Genomic DNA, 7,828 nt, shown 5'->3' with positions numbered 1-7,828 from the left:
CTCGAAAAGTGGCTGGTCCATAACAACAATGTGTGCTAACATCTTTTTTTAGATCTTTTCTCTCTTGGCGCTCTAGTTAAGACAGCGATAAAAGTAACACATTTGAATTAAGTGCTCTAAAGTGAATTTGCCACGTGCCTTTTCACAATTCTTCATGCGTATCAAGAACGTTGTCGTCATAGCTGCCTTAAGTTGCGTCACTAATGAAAAAAAATTTTTTTTTCTATGGAACTCCCAAAGAACTATCAACTAAATATATTACTAACACCCTCTCCTGTCTCATTATACTGCCAGACAATTAATAATGTATTTTCTTCCACCCATGAATTTTCTATATCCTGTATTAATCTATGATATTGAAGTAACTATATTAGCGAATCACCATTACAATTAAAGTTAAAGATGGTCAGCCTATGTTTAGATATCAGCCATGTAATAATTTACTCCTTAATTCAGTCAGATATATCGAAACCAAAATGACTGACAGCTTTAACGCCCGTCTCAGATTTTCAAGGTCCTATGCAATAATAGTTAGTCATTTTGACTTTTGAAAGGTCTTTTCTATTGTTTTTTATAGTTAATTTGCAATGCCTCACCCGCTATCAATGCGTTGCGCAGAGGACGTGCACAAGCTTTACAATCTCCCATTTATCAATACTACGTGTCGAGGACACCGAAACGTCTCTAATTATAGCTTAGCTTCGAGTGATGTTACGACACTGAAAAAAAAATATGAATGGAATCCTTTGCAATCTTTATAGTACACTCACTGTACATATTTATATATGGAAGTATCAGTGAGCCATTGCGACCTCCATGTAAGGTCTTGCGCAGCAAACAGCAGCAATATGTCGGCCCTAAAGTTCGCAATCGTCCTAATACTCGTTCTCACTGTCGTGAAGTAAGTCATGATCTGAACGATTTTACGTTTTAAGATTTTAGCATCTTTTCACCAATTCTCAACTGTATTTTTTTCTCTTTGTTTTTTTTGTACTGTCACCACATTACGCTCTCAATCAAACGTTATCTTTCTTGATTACGGAGACTACAACCGAAAGTGTTGCTACTTGCTGTAATGTTTAGCCACGATCGGTAAGCTTTGGGGAGCTTTTCATAATAAACTGTTGTATGGAAATAAAGAAAACCTACCAAACTATTTTTATAGACGCTGTACTGTACCTGCGTGAAGTAGCACCATGAAGTAGCCGTGTGTGGAAGCTGTGCGGTCTGTGGCTGTGTGACATAGCAACAAGCGCAGAGATGTAATTTGTGCATATATGGCGTTCAAAACTTAGAAAAAAACTATTCGAGCCGTTTCCATGAAACGCGGGAAATAATTGAAAAAGAAGCAGTGAGCAAGTCACGGCCTGTGTCTCATTTTCCCAATCGTAGTCGCAGACGGCTACATTAGATAGATAGATGGATGATTAGATAGATAGATAGATAGATAGATAGATAGATAGATAGATAGATAGATAGATAGATAGATAGATAGATAGATAGATAGATAGATAGATTGATGCTAAGTATGTTTGAGTCAACAAATTCTTCGAACTCAAAATATTCTCACCGCAATCCGAGCTTCAATTGTGTCCGTATTTCAAGAACTCTAACCAGCAGAGTAATTCGTGTACGAGCTGTCAAGTATCTCATATCAGCTCTTTGTTATGGACATGCTCAAGAATTAGTTGTTACCATAAGATGAGGTCATCACAATGCACTATAGAGCAGGGTGATGGTATACCAAAAACAAAATCAACGCATATCCCCGAAGTGAATGCTGATGATAGAGCGAAGTTAGTTAGGGTCCACTGTGGCTAAATTGAAGCCACCACCTACTACTAGTATAAAACACGGACATATGGACGGATTTACGGACTAGTGGATGAAGGGGTCTACAGACAATTGATGTTTAAACTACATGTGCACTCTGTAGACTGTTTTGCGCGCCGATGTTTTGCCCCTGCGCTTGGACTGTGAACAGCGCTCGTATGGTTTTAGGCCAGATGGACATCGTGAGCTCTTAGGGAGCTTAAGTCCTAAGATAACAGCACACTTACAAGTGTATATCGGCACGAACAGTAACTACATGCCGATCAGGCTGCCCATGCCTGTTTCCACTGAATAGCGACACAATCACAAAGGTCCCAATATGCAGGAAGGCTGCGTTCTCTACCACTTGAACATACATTTATGCAGCGCGTCGGAGTTCTGCAGAATTCACTAACGCTTGTGACCAGATATTTCATTCGAATCTACAGCGCCATCTTCCGCAGAAATATTTACAGCTGAGGGGGTGTTTCACGGCCGCCAACGACTTGACGTCTGTAGCACACGTCCCGAAACCCTCTTCCACTGTCAAGAGTCGCGCATCCGAGGAACCGCGACTACTGAGGTTCAACTATGTGTCACACTTGGCCGACATACCCTGTCAACCCAAGAAGAGGTACAATATACATTGAAATTCTTGTTATATAATTCGTGCAGCGCAAAGACGATATTGTTTGGTTAGATTAGGTATCGATTTTAATGTAGCAGCCCCGCCGCGGTGGTCTAGTGGCTAAGGTGTTCGGCTGCTGACCCGCAGGTCGCGGGATCGAATCCCAGCTGCGGCGGCTGCACTTCCGATGGAGGCGAAAATGTTGTAGGCCAGTGTGCAGATTTGGGTGCACGTTAAAGAACCTCAGGTGGTCGAAATTTCTGGATCCTTCCACTACGGCGTCTCTCATAATCATATGGTGGTGTTGGGACGTTAAACCCCACTTATCAATCAATCAATCAATCAATCGATTTTAATGTAGCAGAACTCCGAAAATAACGCAAACCTTATCCAGCACCTACGTGGTACTGAGGGAAAAAATTTGTTGCATCAACAGCTCCTTGAGACGAGTTGTGGTCTCACACTTCTATGACGTCAATGTTGGTTTCAATGTTGGCTAAATTTTCAATGCATGTACTAAATGATGTATGTGTACTCTGATTCAGTAAGGTGACAGCCTAGCATTGTTTGTTCTCACATGAATACGTCAACGAACGTTGCGTACTCTTGGTATTAATAAATGGGTTGTCTATGCAGCAGCGCGACAGCCGGTGTTACGTCTATAGTATAAACGTGTCTGGTGAGCTCATGGATTGGACACAGCTTCTAAATTCACCAAACATGTGCGCTTATTTCGTAAGACTTGACTTCATGACGAAAATGCACATTTACGCCGCTGCTGAGTTGCTGATTCGCATGAAAAGGATTCGTGAAAAACGTGGGATCCACAGCACTTTGTTTTAGCTATTTATATCCTTTATTTGTTGTTTTTTTCCTATACCTTCTTCTTTCGCATTGAGTATTACAAAAGTATAAGCAACCAGAAGAACGATATGTTAGCGATAGCAAATATAGCTGCATGCGAATACACCTTCACGGGAGAACTCACTTTCTCCACAGACTTAATGCGAGCTTAACTTTCATCGACACTTCGAATTCTAACACATGACTATTGCACGAAAATGCTCGTTATGCTAATAAGATATAATTACTTGTCCCCTCCATTATTTCAGGATTATATCTAGTGGGCGAATCGGCCACCGTTTCTGTGTTGGTCGGGTAAGTAAAAAAAAAACTATTTCTTATTAGAGTTCGGCATTTAGGACCTGTTGTGCTGTCGCTGAAAGGCGCCTCCACACCACCTATTAGGCTGTGTAATTTTCAAGATTTTGTGTCCCTTGCGGTATCACCAGGCTCAGAATCTTGTTTTCGGCAGTGTTCAAAAGAATGACCGTGACAAAGAATAAACATGTATATAAAACGCACACAAACATCAACGTAATTTTTCTCGGCGAGAAAATGAACATCAACATAATTTTACTTGGTTGAACAAAATGGTAGAAGGCGTGGCTGTTGAAGCCGCTCGGTTTCGGGAAGGACTACATATGTGCTGTGGATCATCATTTTTTTTTGTCTGATCACGACGCTGCCGCAACTCATTTTCAGAAACTCCTATTTGACATCATTATCAACTTAACGGACGGGTAACTGAAGCTACTATCCCCTCACCTTCTCATGTGAAACCATCCCCGCCGCGGTGGTCTAGAGGTTAAGGTACTCGGCTGCTGACGCAGGTCGCGGGATCGAATGCCGGCTGCGGCAGCTGCATTTGCGATGGAGGCGGAAACGTTGTAGGCCCATGTGCTCAGATTTGGGTGCACGTTAAAGAACCCCAGGTAGTCTAAATTTCCGGAGTCGTCCACTACGGCGTCTCTCAAAATCATATGGTGGTTTTGGGACGTAAACCCCACATATCAATCAAATAAAATCATCTAATGAGAAACCATTTGATAATGTCCTGGTCATAATGAATTCTTGTTTTCATGCATAATCTACATATTTTATGGCATATTGAAGCGAAAGCCTCATACGCTTCATGCGAAAGAACCCTTGTCGTGCGCTTGCGCAATACTGGCGAAGATTGCACTAATCTGCGCAAGGCATGAAACAGCGAAACTGGACGATTCCGGAGACCAATCTGGTCGCTTCGAGGTCATTTCTAGGCTTTAGCTGGAGAATTCTAGGTCGTTTCTGTATTTGGTCTCAGTGAATATTGTGTCTCAGGGGTCTCAGTTCGAGGTAAAGCACAGACGTGGGCCCGACATGGTTGTCCGAACACTACAGGCCGAAACTGGCGCAGAAACCAAGCGTTCGCACATCTCATACATCTATACGAGCACGTCTTCGTTGGCGTAGCCATCTGCGTGCGCAGGGTTACCCTTCACAGGGGGAGGGGGGCAGAAGGTTAATCTAACGCCGACTAAATTTCAAGGCCGAAAGGCTGCCGCAGTGACGTCAGAGGGGGGGGGGGGGCAATTACGCCGAGAACGCGGCGGAAAGCCTGTGTTTCGTTCACGTTTTACGAGAACCAACGCTCCCGCTCTCGCAGCTGCTGCGGCTAGATTGGGCCGAATAAAATATGTAAAAAAGAGTCTTACTGCGCATGCTCAGTTGGGCAACTGGGCCCCCAACCTTTGACGTCACTGCGGCAGCCTTTCGGCCTTGAAATTTAGTCGGCGTTGGTTTATCGCAGTGCCCCCTTTCTCATTATGTCACTGCATGGTACTGACTCTAGGCCCCCTCCCCCTATTGCAGCACCCCCTTTCCTATTATGTCAATGTACGGAGCTGGCCTTGTGTTCCCTCTCTTAGGTGACTGAAAGGGAGAGGCGTGGTTCGGGCCCTCCATGCGTGCGCCTACGGGTGTTGACCTTTCATCACTTCGGATGTTTTAGCAGCCGCCATCGCCTTTCCCTTTCAATAGTATCCTCTCGTGGCACGACTTCGGCTCGCCGCCCTCACTTCGCTGCCAATTGTTTGCCTAACTGTTGATTTTTTTTCATTTTTAGTACACCAGTGATGAGTAATAGTACCTACCACACTTCACTGGCACATACTCATTAAGATATAGATGTTTTTTTTTTGCGATATATACTCCTAAGGAATGTTCTGCTGGAAAGCTTGTGTTAAAAAAAGTGTTTCTTTTTTTCATACGGTAGATCTTTGAAGCTTCTCGTTGGGCCGATTGGTGACCCCAGAAAACTCTCAATGTCATAAATCATCCGGCCCTCATCGTCCTCTCCATCTTCGCCCTATGCTCCGTTGCTAGAACATGTGCGCCGATTAGTTTGCTGTACGGCGTGACGTGGGTGAGAAGATTAGTATAAAGAAAAGATAGAGAGATAGAAATATGAAAAACTTTATTGGTGGAGAGATAGAAAGTGAAAAAAAATAGTGAGATTGAACGAAAGACAAAAGGGAACAGAAAAGTGAGCGAAAGAACATCAACACGGAGAAAGAAATCGACTACGAAAGAGAAACAGATAGAAAAAAAGCAGATACGAAGAATAGAAAGAAAAGATAGCAAGCCTAGCCATGTATACACGTTATCACTCAGGGCTCCCTGGGCACCACTGTAGTCTTCCTTGGGCTGTTGTTAATGCACGTGACCCCCTCCCGCCCGCACAAAAAATTGAAGTGTAGAGGCTGTGATGTCAGCTTTAGTACTCTTGTGCAACAGCCCAGAAAGGAAGAAATCATCCTCTTCGTAAAAAAGGTCCATAATATCGTACAGGAATGAGTTATAAATTAGCGCGATTGCTGGAGAAGGAAAATGAAGAGGTCAATTCCACAAACTGCACTGATTCCTCAGTCTTTGCACAACAAATGCGTAACTGTTTCAACTTTTTTTTTGTCTGCAGCTGTTCATATGAAATGCCCCAGTTAGCCAGACCTCAAGTTCTCCTTTAAAGAGGCCCTGAAGCACTTTTTCAAGCAACCATGGAAAGAACTCACTGGAAGAGCTTATTGCCTCACAAATTCAACGCCGCAAAAATTTTAAGAATCCATCCAGTACGAGCGGAGTTACAAAGATTTGTCACACGCTGCAATCGCATTGTCTCCTTTCTCGTCCCGACGAAAGCGCTGGAAGCTAAGCAGGGAGGGATGGAAGGGCCACGGGGAAACATCACGCGAGCCCGGTGAGCTTGAGCACTTTTTTTTCGAATACGCGGCTTTGTCAGTGTGCTCGTGCGCGCATTGGACAAGTAGCGGCCTCCCACGGTGATCTCTGTAACGAGTGAGCGCGCCATGTTCAAATCAGTCAATGACTGATAGATGGGCTTGCTACGTGTTTTTTTGTATATTGCGTGATTTGTCGAGAGAAGAGAAAGCAATTTTGAGCTCAATTTGATAATTCATTGTGAATTCCAGGCCGCGTGCTGCGGTATACTATTTGGCTCGTGTGTTGTCGGGAGCCTCTACTACCGATCGACAACTCTTTTCTGACCATGCTCAAGAACTGTTTCAGGGGCTTACATTCTACTGAGCCTTACAACGAAAAGACGAAGTCTCGCGTACATTAACAAGACAATATACCTGAAAATGGAAAATAATTAAAACCGAGCTCGAAAATTAAATAACGGACACTGGGGACACACAACTAAAAGTGTGTTGAATAAGGAAGGCAGAACAGCACTTCCCATAAAAACGAAATTCAGCACTGATGATTGACATGAAGTGATGCTTAGGCATGCTTACCGATAAAAATATTTTCGTTGTACTTTTATAGCCTTGCTACGGACCAAATGATCCACGCTGCGGAGTACACTGTGAATGCTTTCGGACGATGTGTGCCCTACGATTCACCTGGACCCCAGGGCCCGGATGGAGAGATATTTTTCTGAAGAAAAATCAATGAAAAATAAAATTCGCTTCTACACTGCAGCAAAATGGTCGTGTGTGTGATTCTTCGATCTCGGCACAGGCCGAGGTGTAGAAAGAACAGTTAGAATTGTAGGATTTTAGTGTGAAAAGTTTAAGACCTGAGGTACGCATTGCAGCGTGTCAGTAGGTGGTTTCTTGACGCAGTGCCACACTCTCGCTCTACTGAGAGATGGTATAACTGTCAGTTCAAGCGCGCGAATAAACAGAAAGGAAGAGAGGACAAGCGCTTGTGCTCTCTTCCTTTCTGTTTATTCGTGCACTTGAACTGACAATTATAGCATGCATATCCAACTAGCCAAACTTTCGATTCTGTTGCTACTAAGAGATAGAGGGATATATATATATATATATATATATATATATATATATATATATATATATATATATATATATATATATATATATATATATATATATATATATATATATATATATATAAAGTCGTGAGCAGCTGGTTATCCTGCTCACGGCTGGTTATTTTTTCATCTACTTTTCTTTTTTCTTATTTACATTCCATTAAATTCCATTGGTTCTAATAACTTCCCCTGTACATTTCTTGTCATTA

The 7,828-nt window shown here is 42.8% G+C and overlaps 1 long non-coding RNA gene across 1 annotated transcript; it reads left to right on the top strand.

Moving 5' to 3' along the window:
• The first annotated feature begins 767 nt into the window (after positions 1-767).
• On the top strand, positions 768-7,230 carry LOC142771267 (uncharacterized). The gene is made up of 3 exons (XR_012885853.1): positions 768-901; positions 3,553-3,598; positions 7,109-7,230. It is a non-coding gene; the product is annotated as an uncharacterized LOC142771267 (long non-coding RNA).
• Positions 7,231-7,828: the final 598 nt, after the last annotated feature.

The sequence above is a fragment of the Rhipicephalus microplus genome, chromosome 9 (genome assembly GCF_043290135.1).
Source record: "Rhipicephalus microplus isolate Deutch F79 chromosome 9, USDA_Rmic, whole genome shotgun sequence".
NCBI lineage: Eukaryota > Metazoa > Arthropoda > Arachnida > Ixodida > Ixodidae > Rhipicephalus > Rhipicephalus microplus.
Note: the sequence above shows the minus strand (reverse complement) of the source record. Positions and strands in the feature narration are given on the sequence as shown.